This window comes from Vespa mandarinia, chromosome 2 (genome assembly GCF_050613455.1).
Source record: "Vespa mandarinia isolate Hongniang chromosome 2, ASM5061345v1, whole genome shotgun sequence".
Lineage (NCBI taxonomy): Eukaryota > Metazoa > Arthropoda > Insecta > Hymenoptera > Vespidae > Vespa > Vespa mandarinia.
In genome coordinates, this window is record NC_140811.1 from 5,919,786 (window position 1) to 5,938,778 (window position 18,993).

The 18,993-nt window shown below is 41.3% G+C and overlaps 2 protein-coding genes across 4 annotated transcripts in view; one reads left to right on the forward strand and one right to left on the reverse strand.

Moving 5' to 3' along the window:
• LOC146873173 (autophagy-related protein 16-1-like) overlaps window positions 1–18,993 on the reverse strand; it is a 257,007-nt gene that overhangs the window by 57,804 nt on the left and 180,210 nt on the right. Inside the window, exon 1 of one of the 3 annotated variants that reach the window (XM_085664884.1) lies at window positions 17,719–17,737. The exons of the other annotated variants lie outside the window; for them this stretch is intronic. The gene's annotated coding sequence lies outside the window, so the exon portion shown is untranslated. Of the gene's footprint in view, window positions 1–17,718; window positions 17,738–18,993 lie in introns of those variants that run through there. 3 annotated transcript variants of the gene reach the window in all.
• neo (ZP and PAN domain-containing protein neyo) overlaps window positions 1–18,993 on the forward strand; it is a 164,282-nt gene that overhangs the window by 12,518 nt on the left and 132,771 nt on the right. The window lies entirely within an intron of this gene.

An 18,993-nucleotide genomic window follows, 5' to 3' on the forward strand; every position in this document is an offset into this window, starting at 1 on the left:
ATAAACTCTAGATCTTACGTTTCTCGATTTCTCAAAGACTATGAGAATAGTATTATCAAGAAAAGGATAGACGATGAGAGAAAGTAAACTAACGAGAATTGAGTAAATGGAACTTCGTGCGAGTTGAGAAAAGAGACAAGGGAAAAGACCTGTCACTTTCAAAGGGCAAACTATCAGGGTCTTCAATGCATGCAAACCGCCTCTTGTTATTATATCCTTATATATCTTCTTGATAATGAAATGGAGATCGTATTATTATCTTTTTTTTTTCTTTTTTTTTCAAAGAAGCGACAACTACCACACGCACGAGATACGACAAGGAATAATAATTATATGGTATTTATACAGTATAAAGAGCTAAAAGCTCCTCTAGAATTATGTATATCTTATTTAAAATAATTTTCCTTTTCAATTATCTTCCATCTTTAACGCCAGGATATAATCGTTAATTCGTTTTGTTTATAATTGTATGCACATTGAAACATTTAAAAATCGCATATACGTATGCATATGTATGTATATCGAATTAATATCATTACGTATCCGCTCTCTTATTTTCTTTCGCTAGAAAAAGCATACTGAAAACGTTTCTCCTTCAGTCGGAACTAAAACGATGGAAAGTTTGTACTGCGGAACGGAAGAATAGAAAAGCGGACGTTTAAACGGAAGGAAGCGAGACGGATATGTAGAGAGGAAGGACAAACAACGATAGAAGAAAGAATATGAGTACCTGCACAGAAAAGAAAGAGAAAGAGAGAAAGAGAGTGAGAGCAGCTATTGCCTCTATAGTAACAGCAGTTACACTGGTAATTTTACTTTACGCCAGCAATAAATGTGCTCCATGCACGCATGCTTCCGCAGTATGACTGTCCCTCCCTCTCTCTGTCTTTCTCTCTCTCTCCCTTTCTGTTTCTTTTTCTCTTTCTCTTTCTCTTTCTATCTACATTTCTCCTCTGTACTTATTTCTTTTTTCTTCATTTTCTTTCATTCCAAATATGTACATTTTACTCATACGCGAGTCTTCGGAACCGAAGCGTAAAGGAAAACAACACGGAATGTATGCAATCGTTACCCGGAATGTATTGTGTTACACGCGAAACGGTTGCATGAAAATTATGGTGGCCATCGATTTAGCGAGATAAATTAAACGAATATGTCGTGGGATGCAACCTCTTTGCGAGCTACATCGAGAGCTGACCAGAGAAATGAGAAATCGATATTTTTGAATCGATTAAGGATAAATCGATGCGATAATAAACGAATTGAAGAGAAAGAGAGGGAAAAGAGGGAAAGACTTTATTGCCAAATACCGAATGTTCTCATTTTTCCACTCTTGTGGAAAATTAAATCTATTGCTTATCTGTCAAAGATTTTGCATCCATTAATTACGAATCGGTGGCTTGTTCACTGTCAAAAATATATTATTTACGGTCGAATTGATTTTATTAATCGTATCAATGTCGATAATAATTGTGACAATGATACAACAGTGTGACGTCTTTATCGAGCCTCATCCCGATAATTTTATTCGTCTGATTAAAGACTCTGATAGAACTAAGAGAGATAGAGAGAGAGAGAGAGAGAGAGAGAGAGAGAGAGAGAGAGAGAGAGAGAGAGAGAGAGAGAGAGAGGGAGAGAGAGAGAGGGAGGGAGGGAAAGAGAGAGAGAGAAGTAAAAGAAAAGGATCAAGGTCGTGATGAATTGAGATTCACGCATGTCGTTTAACGGCTCTTTGCATTGAGTAAATTAGCGCGGAATCGGGGTTACCGATTATATTGTCCGATGCACGGCGGTTATGTAGCCGCATACGACGTTCCACTATTGCCGCCAATGCTACCGCGTGTTGATTATCAGGAATGCCCTAGCCCGCATGATTTAACGCTAGAACTGCATCAGATTATACGTACGTTGACAAAATGATAGACAGCGAGTCACGCCGTTAGTGTTAATTCCAGTGCCCTATGTATGGATTATTACCGCGTTCGCAGAATACAAAATGATGATAAGCAGAGGCTTTCATTCCGTTCTTCTCAGTTTCTGTTTAATACATTTAAAATATCTCTCGTCCAAGTTCAACAGAATGAAGTTGATGAGAAGATATTATAAAGGAAGATATTATAAATTATCATATCCGATGGAAGGATCATATTATATATATATTATTATATATATATATATATCGGATATTATCATATCCGATGGGAGGGTCATGTTTTATATATATATATATATATATATATATATATGTAGAATGAGATACGTTCGTCGTATATTTTCATAAATTTATAATTATTAAATTTACGCTAACATTTAAATATTTGATAAATAAATAATCGTATCAGATAATTTTCCGATTAATTACGATCAATTAACGCCGCTCGGATATCATACCAAATTTCCTAATGCATAGGTAAAGTACGTGGTAGCGACGAGACGGTATTCAGTTGCGGCTGCTGTCGCCGCAGTATTCAACAACGGGAAGGAGGATGCGTAATTGCTTTTCCGTATAAACAGGCCCGTGGCGCGGTAACATTCCGCGATAGTTGAGTCGGGTCATAGGTACATAACTCGCGGTTGTTTCGTTACTAAAGAGAAGGTGGAAAAGAAGGGATACGAAGATAATACAGAAAAGACGAAGGAACGAAAGAGCTAAGAAATGAAGAAGGAAAGAGAGAAAAAACATACACACACACACACAGAGAGAGAAAGAGAGAGAGAGAGAGAGAGAGAAAAGGAAACAACCACGCGTATCAAACTTTGTTTTGTCACGGGAAGAGTCGTGTGTAGCACAACGTAACTTAGCGTTGTGTTTACTAAACGTAGTTATGTCTCCTGGTAGTCTCTTGAGCGCTACTCTCCTTTTAAGAGGGTGGAGAGAATGCTTTCGGGGGTATCGTGACAAACTCTCCCTTCTCTCTCTCTCTCTGTCTCTTACACACACCGCCTTTCCGTTGGCATAGCACGCAGCGCACTTTATCCTGAACGAACACGCCATTAATTCCCTCCAAATGTGCCGTTTTCTCTTCCATCTTTCTCTAATGCTCACTATAGGTGGCACAATTTTCTCAGTGAAAGAAAACGACAAGAAATAAAGACAGAGAGATAAAGAGAGATAAAGAGAGATAAAGAGAGATAGAGAGAGAAAGAGAGAGAGAGAGAGAAAGAAGGCAAAATTAGGAATTAAGAGAGAGAAAGAAAAATCTCAAACGTCTCTTTGTCTTTTGGTAATGAACAGCAACCCTCGTGAAAACGCAGTATTTACGTGAAACGAAAGCATTTTGAAAATTATACGCTTTGAGAGAAGAGGAGGAAAATGGGTGGTAGTGGTTTTCTCAGTATAAGAGAGTGCCAGACGACTACTAGACGATAAAAGCCAGTCGAGCCGGTTGCTTTTGCGAGAAGAATCGAGCTTTCCCGTGGAAGGGTTTATTTAAAGCTACCACTATCGACGCGGTCATTGATCTCGCTAAGAAGAAATAAAAATAAAGTAAAAGAAAAGAGGAATCGTCGTAGTCTTTTTTTTTTAGATATAATCGAAAAGTAAACTAAAAAAGGAAAGAGAGAAAAAAGAGAAAAAGAACGTTGCAATCTTTCAAGTTTTGTGTCCAACCACGGATAGATATACACGTATAAGCGGAGAAATGCGGGAAATAATTTATGAGCCCACTACGCGAACCGGACAATCCACGATCGGGCTACCTGATTTATATCGTCGAGATATGCGACCGATTACCGGTTGGATTATGCGAGCGTCGCAAGACGACACAAGCATGGCTGGCCCTTCCTAACGAGCGGAAGGGAAAGGGCGGTCGGTGTGTTTATCCTACAGACGGTTCCTTATCGTGTTCGGCGTCGTTGTACTCGTAGCCATCGTGGACAGCGGGGCTTACATCGTACTCTGATATCATCCCCAAGACGCACGGAGATAGAAATAACAAGGGAGAGACATTTCTTTTTGAACGAAAGATGCATCCTGAGTCACGTATTCTCAAAAGGTAAACACGTGCCATTCACGAAACTGGAATTCGTACGAGTTTTATGCGAGTTATTCAACGATCTGATAAGATTCCCGGTTCTACATGAATTTTTGGTATCATCGAAAACGATCATTGCGATCTACGCGTGTCACTTAACCGGACAATTCCATGTTAACGAAATAATTAAAATCCATAATTAAGAGACTTTTATTCGATCGAACGATAATCACGCTAATTATATGTTACATAAACATGTAAGTGCGTTTGATTATCTAAAACATAAAACGAAATAATTGCCAAAATTCTCACATCTAAACTATTATTAATTCACTAAGTGGTTTTTAAACTAAATACTATATTTGGATTCATATTCTCGTTTATGAGAAGGTAGCGAGAAATAGGAACTTTACATGGCGATCTAGAACTTCGCCAGTTAGTCGGTCAGCACGGGGAAACATTCTCGAGCCGACGTTCCGCGCGTTAAAATCGCTGTGCGAACTTCTCGAATAACGAGTTCGAGTTTCTCATAATGGGCTAAAACCGTAAGACCGTTAAAGCCATGCGGAATCCGTTTTAATCGCGTTGTCCTTCAACTTTTTTTCGTTGATCATTATCTCTCTAAAAACTTCCATATACCCTCTTGCGCTCGTCGCCATCGTAGAAGCTTTCTCGTATCCGTTAGGATCTACGGAATGAAATTTTCGACGCGTGAAATCATTAACGAATGTAACGAGAAGATTTGGAGTGTGCATTCGCAGTACGGGCAATTTGAGGGGTGTTCCGCGACAGAGCATCGTTACAAGGGAAATCCGAAACTGTATGACGTCGTGCTGACGTGATAGCGCTTCCCGTGTTACGGCTACCCTCGACACGTTGAATATGGATGACTATCTTCGTCCCCCGTTTCTACCACGACGATCCTAGTCCCGGTGCATCGAGCTGTCAAGCGGGACGCGGAATTACGCGGCCGTCCGAATGATAAGGCTTTAAGAGCACGTACGTGTGTACGTTCCTACATACATAACTAACATAAGAGAGAGAGAGAGAGAGAGAGAGAGAGAAAATCAACATACACCAAGATATATATTACATACATAGGTACCTACACACTTGTAAGATTATTTCTCATGTAAGAAAGGTGTTATCAATTTTTTATCATTTATATCGAACGTTCCCTTAACGAAGCCTATCTCGAAGTTATACGAGTAGATAGAACCAAACAGAAGCAATCGGAAGGTCCTCTTCCGGTAGCCTTTACAGTCTCATTTTAACGCGATAGTCTCTCGTTATTACGACACGCGCTGTCATGTAAGAGAAGAGCGATCGGCGAACATCGTAGGCGTACATTGGCGCGTGCACCTCCTCTGCAAATATATGAGGGAACGTATCGGTAGAAAGGGTGAATAACCCGAAGTAGGTAAAACTCATCGGCAAAGTCGTGAATCACACGAGCTAGTGCCCGCTTTGCATACGTCGTCCCCGCGAGCGAGTAAAGCGAATGAGTAAACTAACGAATAAGGTCGCAGCACTTTGGATGGCGATACCCACGCGTCACTGATATATCACCGAGACTCCTCGTCCCACATCGTGCGAATCGTGCCGCTTAACGTGTACCGTTAATACCCACGATGAACTCGATTTTCTCTATCCTTTAGATCTTTTACGTGAAACTCGACTTGTTTTTTCTTTCTTTTTTTTCTTTTTTTCTTTTTTTTTTTCTTTTACATTCGTTCATCCTACACGACGAAAATATAAAATTTTTTGCTTTTGGCGACACGCAGGAAATTTGGTTTAGTGATTTTATTATTTTTCTAACACCTCGAAATAAACGCACCTTTTCCAAGCGTCACTTTTTTCTTTCTCTTTTATTTTTCTTATTATTTGAAAATTTTATTTGAACCTTTCTTTTTAAATTTCAGTTTTATAGAAGTAAACTTTATCGTCTTATAAGACGTTTTATTTCTTCTCTTTTCTTTATTTACGTTCCCCCCCCTCTCTCTCTCTCTCTCTCTCTCTTTCTCTCCTTTAATTTGTCTTCTTTTTTCTGATTAAGAATTTGGACACATTCGTCGTTTCGTTATAGTCACGCGCCTGCATACACTCCGTTCGACATACAAAATGGTATTCCGGTTATATACCGTTCGGCAGGTGTCTCGATTTTAAAGCGTGACACGCATAACAAACGCGTTCCATTTTCTTCGTGAATTTATTTCGATATCATAAGTTATATATATTGTGAATATATATATATATATATATATATATATATATATATATAATAAAATACACTATGTCAACAGGTTTGATACACATCACGCCTATACCGGTTTCGTTAGCATTATAGATACATTTTGTCGGCAACGTTTCTTCTTCGTTGTCTGTTTATAATAGAAACCAGAGATGGTAGAATGGACCATGAACTCGTACGGATTTCGTGCGCGATATTAAAGGCTTTAATGGAAGGTCATTAATTACCAAGACACGACCCATGCCACTGTAGTCAAGCATTCGTCTTGGAGAATTCTCTTCTTCCCGCGTGAGAATGCTGCGATATCTTCGTGTGGTACAAGAAGTTCAGAAATATACTGGGTGGACGATATAAACGGTTTCTGGTGAAATTATTACAGACATTAATTACGATCTCCTTTTATTTCATTAAAGAATTCTGTAATGTCTCATAAAAAATTATTCCAACTTTTTAATTATCAAATTGATTACGATAATATCGATGAGAGATTTTTCAAACATTTATTTTCGTTTTTTCTTTTTTTATACTAAAGAACGAATTCACATATTTTGTTACATATCTTTCCCATAGCTTATGGCACATCGACGTCTTCCTCCTTGAAAATAATAATCGCGATATCGAACGTAGTTTTACTTCATACCTTTAAGAGATTAATCCGGTTTAATCTAAGCACCTCGATCTATTCCATCGTATAAACTGGCCCCCGTTACAAATGCCCGTAATGAAGAACGATAAAATGATTACAGAGAACGGTAGGATAATATGAGATAAGGGTAACAGAATGTAGATGCGAATAAGTAATAACCAAATGATCACGATGTCCGATACGTCGATTAATCTGACCATATAGCAATATCGAGAAAGACAGAAAAGTTCTTGACTTAAATCGCACTCAGTACGATCGTTCTAAAAAAAAATGAAAGAAGAACGAAGGAGAAGGGCTAAGAAGAGAGTGCATCACGAAGAAGAAGATAGATAGAGAGAGAGAGAGAGAGAGAGAGAGAGAGAGAGAAGAGAGAGAAAGAGAGGTCGATGCTCCAGGAAAATCTCGTGGGTCGCAAATCCTGCGGAGCGTCCGAGAGCTCGACGTCCAGCAAGCGTGAAACGTCGTTAATCACGGGCGGATTCGGTATCGAGTTTCATCCCCTGCCCGAAGCGAGTGCTAGGCAACGTTTTAAGCGAGCGTGCGCGCGTGCGCCTCTCTTTCTCTCTATTTCTCTTATTCGCTCATTCGTCGTCTTCCTATCTCGCTTCGCTCGACTTACACCTGACGGCGTTGACCGGCCACTCTCTCAGTAAAGTCTTCGTGAATGCTTCTACCCCCATAACGAGTTCGATACCGCACAGAGCTCAAGCCGTGTCTAATAAGTCGTCGGTGAGCTTACATAAAATAATAAAAGCCGACTCTCGAGTAAGCCATTTTATCTAGTCGTATTTTACTAGATATAGATAGTACAATTGGATCTATATTATTTCATTTCGCGTTTAAATGAATCTACTTGTTTTAGATACTATATTAGACGGATTCCTACTTGAAGATTATTACCAATGTATTTTAAACTTTATTACACGTTCTACTTTTATCGGCTCGAAACTGGATCGATAGACAGTTAGTCGCGAGTTCGGAAAATACGACGTATCAATATTTGTACTAGCTAAAAAGACTTAAACAGTTAGCTGAGCTTGCTTCGTCCTTGCTCGATCGAACCGGGAAAGAATTTCTAGAGCGCGACGGGTCTTCGGAGTGAGCGCCTCGAAGGAATTCGATCCGCGACTATTTATCGTGGATCAGTTCAGCGGAGAGCTCCAAGCCACGTCGGTTTCGCGTCGGGTGTCCAACCGAACGATACATCGCACCAGCTTTGATTTTTTCTTCTCTCTCTTTCTCTCTCTTTCTCTCTTTCTTTCTCTATTTCTTTCTCTCTTTGCTTTCCATCTTCCTCTTTTGTTCGAGAAACTGTGAAGAGCGCGTTTTATACGTGCTTTACGCTCGAGGAATACATACAACGAGTATTGCTCGGTAGTATCAAGAAAAAGAGAGAGAGAGAGAGAAAGAGAAAGAGAAAGAGAAAGAGAAAGAGAAAGAGAAAGAGAAAGAAAAAGATATAGCCGAAAGAAAGAGAGAGAGAGAGAGAGAGAGAGAGAGAGAGAGAGAGAGAGAGAGAGAGAGAGAGAGAGAGAAAGTGAGAGACAGAGGCGTAAATCACGAGGTAATAACCCTCCTTCGGATAATCAGTGACACTAACGAAGAGCAAAGTTTTCCTATCGAGATACGGGACCATATCTGCCGCGAGTTTTCTCGCGAGAGAGCGTGAGAGAAAGAGAGAAAGAGATGAAGGTAGAGAGGGAATGAGAGAGAGAGAGAGAGAGAGAGAGAGAGAGAGAGAGAGAGAGAGAGAGAGAGAGAGAGTTGAAGAAGATGAGAGAAAGAGAGAGGAAAAAGGCCAGAGAACCTTCGCGCTGAATAACGTTTAATTGGCTGCAACACCGACACGGCGGCCCTTTCTACGAGCTTCTTCTTCATCTTCATCTCCTTCTTCTTCTTTTATCTTTTTCCTCGCTTGTTCTTCTTCCCACACTCAATGTCCTTTTCGCGCTTATTTGAACTTTCCACTGTCGAAAGCACGATGAAAATTCCGTCGATTATTTCCACGTTACCTAGGGTTTTAGTAGCAACGTGAGCGCGCGAAATCAATCGTGGGAGCGCGTCCAGATGAAGGACAGGACGACGAGGATAAGGTAGGGACAGAGAGTATACATTTAACGTATAACCTTTAACGTTTAACGCGTAGGCAATTTCAAACGACGACACGTAGAGCTTTGCTCTTTCACGTTTACGTACCACTAAATGGACGGTATAATCCTACACCGGGATTAACGTACCTTTTATAAGCCTTTCGTCCCTTTCGTTATAGACATATATCTGGACGCGCGTTCTTAAATATCTTTCGTAGCGTCTAATCGTACGTCGTCGTGTCTCATTTAAATCTTTCATCTTTCAACAACAACAAAAAAATAAATTAAAAGAAAAGAAAAGAAAAGAAAAATAAAAATAAAAATAAAAAGTTTCTTTCCTTCCAGTTTCCTTTCCCTTATTCCTTAATTTTTTGTTGGGTATATTTTTACCAAAGTATACCGATACGTACAACGTATCTTATGCACGTACAATATATTTGTACGTAAGTACATCGTGCTCCCTTTTCAGAGATAGCGTCGCAACGAACGTGAAAGTCTCCGCCTAGTCAACTTGCGACACAGAGAGATACAACGTCGGAAAAGACAGACGGTCAGTCGACCTCGTAATAAATTGCTACCTTGTATTAATGATGTCTCTCCTTTGACTAGGAGGGATACGACAAGATTCCCTTGAATCTTTTGCGAAATCTTAACGCTTGTACACGCGCAAACCGTTGCCGCTAAGGTAAAAGCTCGAAGGATTTGCCACGATAATTTACGTTCCGTCGATCTACCCTCAACTTTTCTTTTTTTCTGGAAACGTGCTCGCCGTAGTCGTTCTCAGGGAACGAGTAGATGTACGTGAGTGAATAAACCTCTTCGAGAGGAATAGAACGAACGGAGCTAACTCGATCGACGATAGGAAAGGAAAAAAAAATATCAAAGAGACCCTTCGGCGAAAGTCCATCTTCCACTTAGCGTTATATTATTTGCCTTCGAAAGCAGCGTCATTTGTCAGACATTCCCGTTACCTCCTGCGGCATTTCACGATTTTTATTTTATTTTATTTTATTTTGTTTTGTTTTGTTTTGTTTTGTTTTGTTTTGTTTTATTTAAATCTTAAAGTTGAAGTTAAATCTAATAAGCTCAAGAAATCGACCGCGCCCCTGACTCTCTTTCATTTTACATCTTATTATTATGACTCCCACATTACCATTTCCTTTTCTCTCTTTCTCTCACTTAATCTTCTCTAGGCCAGTAGGATATATCGATCGTAACGCGTTGTCTTTTGACGCGTATCAAACGGTCCTTGAGGCACGCCATAGAGATTCTGGATCAAAGATTCCACTTCCTCCTGTCGCTCTCTCTCTCTCTCTCTCTCTCTCTCTCTTTCTCTATCTATCTATCTCTCTATACCTACCGGCATATCAAATCGAGAACGTATACACAAGCAAATCATGGAATCTATCCGTATGTGGATGGGTTACTGAATATGTATTCTCACGCAAGGATGCGCCTGTCGTTTCGAGGCATGTTATATGCGTTTGTCATAGAATCCAATTTTAACAATATATCCTTACAATAATCCTAACAATGATCTTAACAATGATCTTTATTATAAGGAAAGAGAAGAGTGAATGATGCCGATAAAAAGAATGAAAACTTATGAATCGTATTTCATCGAGTTTTCGAACTCTATATAAAGAGTTATTAAAAGTTGTAATAATAAAATTGAGATGTTAAGCCCGAGACGAATGAAATTGATCGGAGAAGTCGTAAAATGTCTAACGAACGACGATCGTTACTATTACTTTTGAAAGATCGACGATAATCAAAAACGGTAGATTTCTCGTGTTATTAAAGTGACAATTACCCACAGTAAGTGGCCGCTCGTTAAGAATAGAGCTCTCCTCGTCTGCTTGAAGCGCGAACGGTCATAGAGAAGTAAGAGAATGGAGCTCGCTCGTTGTAAGAGAAAAACGGTGGAATATTGCATGTTATTTTTCAAAATGAGGACGGTGCCACCATCGTAAGGTCATAGCCCGCTATTACGTGCTCTTCGCGCGATTCATTATGCGTACAAAGAGAAAGAGAGTGAGTGAGCAAGATAGAAAGGGATACAAAGAGAGAGAACGAGAGAGAGAGAGAGAGAAACGTGAGAGAAGAAAAGAGCACGTGGCGTTACGATATGATTGATCGCACGGCGTGATCCGTGGAAGCGCCGTGTCCCATCTGTCACCAATAAATATCCAATTTCACGTTAAGATGATATATAAGACGTTTTAACGGCTAGTTTTTCCCGCGGCATCGCACCTCGTAATAGGATCATTTATTAAGGAAATTGGCCGACGGTTGCGAAGGAGGCATTCGTCGTCGTCCTCGTCGTCTTCGTCGTCGTTGATTTTCATCGCCGAGCGTAGGAAAACGCGTGTAAGAATAAGTATTCGCGACGTAGGAAACGTAGAACTCGAGGATAAACCGTGTGAATTTTATAAAAGGCAGACACGCTTGAGTCGTTCTATGTATATGACGAATGAGCAAAATCGATAGAAGAACGTAGTGTATCATATTTCTTCGAGGCTGAAACTCGGAAACAAATAGTTTGATGTTGTAAGAAAAGCAGCTTCTGTCGATACGTTGTCTCGTTGTCGGTGTCGTCGTTGACGTCGTCGTCGTCGTCGTCGTCGTCGTTGTCGTCGTTGGCCGACGCGTCTCATCTGCTTTCCAATAAAAGATCGAACGGAAAAAGCATCCGCGACTTTACGAGAGCCGGAAGGATTCCAATTCCTTGTCGAACGAGCTCGCGGAGAAGACTCTTGGTATCGATCGGCCAAGAAATTCCTATGGCCGCGAGAGGAAGGTCGAAGGACATAAGACAGGTCTCTTTCGCGCTCGTAAATCGCCCTCTTCGTTTTCCTATACTTCGGAGTAAGGAACGAAATGAAAAAGGCATTGCTGTCTCCCTCATTCGAGAGTTCGAGACACGCTCGAGTACTCACTGCCTTATCTCGTCGATGAGCCGAGAAGAAAAGGCATAGACAACAGTGCGACATGCGAGAGATTTATATTTACGATCCCATGGATCGTGGTAGCTCATAGAAAGAGAGAAAAGATAGAAAAGAGAGAGAGAGAGACAGGGAGAGAGAAAGAGAGAGAGAGAGTATTGGAGAGTGCGAAAAGAGAAAGTAGAAAAAATGTAGAGAAAAAGAGAAAGAGAGAGAGAGAGAAGGATACGGAAAAGGGTAAGGATCCTTCGTTGAAAGTGCATTCAAGCGCGTCGTTTTCGCGGCTCGTTCCATGTTCCGCTCTCTCCTACGTACCATGTACATTCGTGTAGGAAACGTGCAGTGTCGCGATGCTCGTTGTGTTCACGACGAAGACGACGAAGACTACGACGACGACGACGACGACGACGACGACGACGACGACGACGACGACGACGACGAGGACTACGACGGCAGGATACTCGAGAGAAAAAGAAAGAAGCAGGAAAGCCGCAGAGATCATTATTAAAGAGTAATGAATAGTACCGGAAAGATTCAAACGTGTAAGAGTACGACGCACGATCTCGACGAATATAATTCTTGAGGATGGCGTCATTAACTCCGTAAGTCCTAGGGAAAGAGTGTTAGATACCGCGGCGCGTTAGGTTGTTAGGGAAAGAAGAAGCTCGCTCGTAGTTGCGCTCGCACTCGCGAGAAGCGAGAGGACGCCAGGATTCTAACGCCGATCGCACGTTGTTACGATGTTTTACGTTAATGCGACTCCACCGTGTACCAGGATATATATGTTCCGAGGGTGGAGAAGCAAGAGGAATAGTAGGAGAAGAAAGAAGTAGAAGAAGAAGCTAGAAGTTGTTTGTCGAAGGAAGCGGAGAAAGATCGTAACGAGCGCAAAGTTCGCCGCCAGAGAGGTGGATTATTAAAGACTCAAAGGATGGAGGTACTTAAGGGTACTTTTCATCCTTCGAGCACAACTTCGATGCTTTCTCCGCGATCAATTTCAACGTAAAAGCTTACGGTACTTTCCGGTCTTTCCATCGCCTTTTAAATGCCGTTCGTTTTTGTAAAGCTTGAAAGGAAGGTCCGACATTGTTTCCGCTAATAAACAATACGAGAATTTCTCCCGTTCGTTTCAATGTGATCGAAGATCTAGGAAATGGAACGGCAATGACGAAAATAAAAAAAGAAAAAAAATGAAAGGATCGTATAGGAGAAATGAGATAGGACGAAGACGAATGAGGAGTATCGTACGAAAAATTTAGCGGTTAAGAGGAGTCGATTCGCTCCATTCATAGATCGTTCCCTCGGTTTTACGAGCTTTCTCGTTCATCTTCGAAGCAGTCACATATCGCTGCGGTGCAATTTCTCGTTATAACAATGTAGCATTATTCGTCTGATTCGTTCGCGGCCGGGACCGGGACCGGAACGGGGACGGAGACGGAGGAGGAAGAGGTTAAAGGATGAGAATGAACGTGCGGTTGCCCGCGTAAAAAAGAAGAGACGGTAAGGCGTCGGTGCATTGAAACTACGAAGATTCGAGAAAAAGAGAAAAGTAGAGAGATATCTCGTCCCCTTGAATGCGAGATTCAAAATTATCGCAACGATTCGGAACAGTTAGGTTCGTCTACCGGTCGGGAATGGTACGCGCGCGGGCAATGGTATTGCAAATGCGAATACAGAAGCGAAAGAGATGGAAGGAAGAAAGAAAATGAGAAAGAGGAAGAGAATGAGTGAGTGAGCGAACGAGCGAGCGAGCAAGCGAGCGAGAGAGAGAAGACGGAGAGAGAGAGAGCAAAGAAAACGGAACTGCTTCGTGGAGCAAATGTATGCGCACTCTCGGAGATAACGCGAAACCAAGGAGAACTCTTTTCTTTTCTCTCTTTACCCTTTTCCATCTTCCTCTCCTTTCCGAACCCAAGAGCCTCCTTCCTCCCACATTAACGTACCCGTGCGAGTAAATCTAAGACCAGTGGAGCTAAACTTCTCTGTCCATCCATCTCTCGCAGAATAAATAATTCAATGTTATTATTTAGACGTTTTCTCCTTCGAATAATAAGAAGGAAAACGAGATAATATTTTCCGAGTTTTTTCTTTCTCAGAGAACCTTTTTCAACTTTGCTTTTACTTATGTTAAAAAAGAAAAAGAGAAAGCTACAGGGGTCGAATGTAATTAGTACGACCGCCGACAATGCTCGTTAAATAGCACACCGCGGAATTATTTGCATTTTCAAATAATATTTTTAATTCATTCTTTCGAATATTTCCCTCGACTCTGGAAGAAATGTTTTCTCACGCAAAAATTCAATTTACACGCGCCGAAGTTTCGAGCGCGATAACGAGATAGAACGCATAAAAATAAGACATGAAAAAGGATGAAAGTAAGGGCACTCTTAGTCGATGGGACGGAAACATTCGTAACGAAGGAACGTAAAAGAGGATCGAGAAGGATAGACGATCGGAGAGGAAGCGTGTTTCAAAAGTATCTTCGTAGCTGGAATTCCTATTCCGTGCATTTTCCACATTTTCGATGCACGCGTTCCTCGTTCCACTTCTTCGACTCCTTTACGTCCCATCTTGTCCTCATTGTACATCTCTCTCTCTCTCTCTCTCTCACACACACACACACATACATATACACACACTTTTCCCTCCACATTTCACCGATTTTCACATTCCCTTAAAAGTCGAAAGCGTTTCGCTCTTCGCGTCACCCGGAGTCAATATTTGTCTCCTGAACCGCTCTACCTCTCGTGATATTCCCGATTTTCTCTTTTCATCCATCGACGTATCTCTTACCCTTTTTCGAAGTACCACGTTTCATAGAGATAATAATTTCGTTTCGAAGCGAGTTCTTGCAAAACGGTATTCATCCAGAAGATAGTTCGCGAATCGACTTTACAGTTAAGACCGAAGATCGGGGCACCATATCGATGGAAAACGAGGAGGAAGAGGAGGAGGAGGAAGAGGAGGAGGAGGAAGAGGAGGAGGAGGAAGAGGAGGAGGAGGAAAGAAGGAGAGTGGACCGTTATTCGTAAAATGGAGAACAAGCACATAATCTTGAAACGATGGTAACGAATCGAGGGACTAATATCGTCCCGTATCTCCCAACCATCTTTAAATCTCGATATTCTATCGAAACCGCTCGCGTACACAAGGGTCTTTCATGCTTTCATCTATGTGTATTCGTTCCTATCAATGTGTTCCTTGTTCGGTATTAGGAGGCAGGATGCCTCCTAATGCACGATCCCGTACTTCCGAGAAGGGATCGCGACCCACCGAGAGTGCTCGAGAGCCTTAGAAAATCATGTAATTATTACATCAGAGTTAACTGCGCACTTCCTATCGATCGAAGATGGCTCTTGGTTCTTCTCTCTCTCCCTCTCTCTCCTTCTCTCTTTCTCTCTCTCTCTCTCTCTATCTATCTATCTATCTATCTCTCTTTTACTTTGTCTCTTTTTCTCGTTCGTCGTTGAAATTTACCGAGGCGGTCAGTGTAACGTTCGATAAAGGAGAGATAAGCTGAGTATAGATATAATATCGTGTGCTATCCTGAATGTCGTCTTAGTCGGTGCTGATGTAAGTAGTAGTCGCTTCACGTAGAAGACGAAGTAAGGGATGCCGAGGAGAAAGGTGGAAAAGAGATGAAGAAGTAGAAGAAAGAAGACTAGAACGACGAGAAACAATATATCGTGGTGTGTGTGACTCGATTCGACCTAAGTTCTATCCATCTTTCTATCTCTGTTCTATTCTCTCTCTTTCTCTCTCTCTCTCTCTCTCTCTCTCTCTCTCTTTCTCTCTTCGTCCCCTACGTGTATACCGGAGTATAACGGACTACAAAAGATAATTATTTCGATGCCAAGGGTTCATCGTGTATAATTGAGAACGTGGGTAAACACTTAAGTGACTTTAATTCAATTTTCTCCGTGTACCTTGAGATATATAGCTGCTCTCTATCGTTTGGCACGAGCTTCACCGTTGCCTTTAAGGTTGATCGTGATGTTCGCGTTAAGCGAACGCGAGCGGCCTGTACCGTATCCGTTACCTTAAATCTGACGGCTTTACTTTAATACTAGATAACGTCGTCATCGCCGTACGTTCTTCCGGTGAAACCTTCGAGTCGATAAGAGCCGCATAATATCGTAAACGTCTGCCAAGAGAGAGATAGATAGATAGAGAGAGAGAAATAGAGAGAGAGAGAGAGAGAGAGAGAGAAGTACTATCTAATGGATTACGCGTTCCCGAAGGATCCAGACGTCAAACCTTTTTCTAGCATCATAATTAGAAGTAGAAAGATCATGTATAACCTTCAAGATCGGTAAGAGAAAAATAAAAGGGAGAAATGTAATGAACGATCGACTCGAAAACATCTCGTGGTTTACTTTGATAGCGTTCGTAAAAGAACCTTCGGTGAAATCCGAGAAATCGAGTCTCCGTTTATATATACTGAGGTACGTCTTCAATTACTTAAAATAACGGGGAAACTGTCTCGTATGTGTTTTGCTACATCGGAGACTAGAACCGTGGACGAAAGGACGAGACATAGGAGGAGGATAGATGAGAAGGAGAAGGGGGAATCGATCTCGTAGCTAAGAGCACGGTTAGCGATCGAAGTACCTTGCACATTGCTCTCGAAGGTCCATAATCGTAATTGCCATTGGCCCCTGTCGCGTGTATCCAGGTCGGGTCGCAGGCGACGACAACAGGAGCGGTACAACATAAGGATAGGAATATATCTATATATATATTTATGTGTGTGTGTGTGTGTATTTCTCTCTCCCTCCTTCTCTCTGTACACGTTCGTGTGTTTCTACAGGCGACAACGGTACAGATAGGAGGTAACGGGAGGAAATTGGAGGCTGGACAGCGGTCGCGTCGGGTCAGTACCACGTGGCATTTCAGAGAATTACGAGCGGAAAAGGAGACGGTAAAGGTCGCTAAGAAATAGAAAGAAATAGAGAGAGACAGAGAAAGAAAGAGAAAGATGGTAGAGGGGATGAGAAAGGAGTAAGGCCAGTAGGCGATATCTTGTTGAATTTTAATTGCTTCTCTCGGCAACTCGAGAAACAGACATATTAAGGAAATTAAAGTTTGTCTGATAATGTTCTGTCTCTCTCTCTTTCTCTCTCTCTCTCTCTCTCTCTCTTTTATTTCTTTTTCTTTCTTTCTCTTTTTCTATCTTTCCTCTCTCTCTCTTTCTCTTCATTTCTTTCTGTTGGCAAACGACGTACACCGTTCCTGTTTGTCCAGTTAGTCTGGTTTTCCTCGTTTGTCGTTACACCTTCGCGCAGAGGCCCACCGACGACTTCCTTTTCCGTGACTGTGGTCATGGTCTTGCAATCTCAACTCTATATCGTGTAAATTCTAGTCGACACTTTGTATATCATGATTTTTCAATGGAACGCGTCGAAATATATAAGAAAAGAACGACATGAGAGAATAGAAAAGACGTGAAAAAGCTTGTGGAAAAAGTCTAGTTCTATCTTGGAAAAGTTTCCACTAGGAGATAGAAATTATCAAGGAAGGCGGATATCGGCCGGTTAAAAGTTGCGGAAAGTTCGCCTCGGAGCCATGCCGACCGTTATTTCTCTCTGGTGCGATCCATAACGTTTTATCGACGTTGCCCGGGAAAAAGGCGAGGGTTAACAAGATCGAGTCCAAGGTGAAAATAAGTCTGAGTTGCTAAACTAGACTTTACTAGTCGTTTCCCCTATCGATTGTCGGATTAGCTCACAATAAAAGATCGTTAATCCTAAGTTCTCGTGGGCGTGCGATTCAAGCTGACCAGCTAGCCAGATATAAATATAGTAGTACGTACGTATTATCTCCATACAGGTCGAGAATTTTCTCGCATGGGAAATGCGTGTGGTTCGTAAGCGTTAACTCGTAAAGGCGTCTGGCTTTCTTGGCGTGGACGACAACAACGACAACGTGCTTCAAAGGTTGCCCTCGGTGTTGTACCGTTAAACGATACGACGACGTTTACCGGGGCATAATGTTGTTCGGAACAATCTGCCCGCGTACCAGGACCGAGTAAAACGACAAGTGAGTTGTTTCTTATACACAAGCGGATAGCCATTGTCTGTTCGTTTATTTCCGCGATCTCTCTCTTTCTTTCTCTCTCCCTCTTTCTCCTTCTCACTCTTTCTCTCCCTCTCTCTCTCTCTCTCTATCTATCTCTATCTCTCTTTCTCTCTGTTTTTCTTTTTCTCTCCTTCTTTGTTTCTCTTTATTTCTTGTTCCCATGACAAGAAAATGGACCGCACGAAATAATCTCAAAAGTTACGAGAAATCCCCAAAATAACAAGCGAACTCGAACGTATTCGTAAAGAAAACATGAAATAGATTTATCGACGATCGACGATAGAAACGAAGGATTTTTTCGTTTTTGTAAGATTTTATAGATATGCCATTTTCCTTACATTGAATGGAAACTCGTAGAAAAATCATCGTCTGAATCTATAGAAAACAGTTGACGTCATGCATTTGGACGTAGCTAGAAAAATGATTTTAACTGCACGGTGATCGCGTTTAAGTGCTATCGCGTGTCGCCTAGAAGATAAACTACGGATAAACAGAGAAAGCGATAGTTCATTTTCCCGTAAGATAACTTCGTTGTCATTAATGGTATGAATTACTGACTGAAATGTTCCTTTTTAATGACTTTTCATAAGCAAAAAAAAAAAAAAGAAAAGAATCATTAGTAGGATGATACTTACGTGCTAATATTCGAATTATGTTCAGGAGTCAAACGAGTTTAGAGAAAACTACGTTGGAATTTTATCTTAGAGTCTTGTCTCTCGATTTTTCTTTTCATCCAGAAAGACTGGTCTCTCTCTCTCTCTCTCTCTCTCTCTCTCTCTCTCCTTGTTGCTGCTACTACTCGACACTTTACGATTACGCAGAGGCCACTTATTATGCAACGAGTTTGGATCGACTAGCGGTCAAGTCAGTGAATACGACCGTTACTTAGACACACAGATCGAGAGCCATGCATAACTGCAATCTATATTTATCAGTAGTCGCAAGTAATTAATATTTTTTTTTCACTAATCGTGTTCTAGTTATCTGGATCGCGGTTAAATATTGTCGA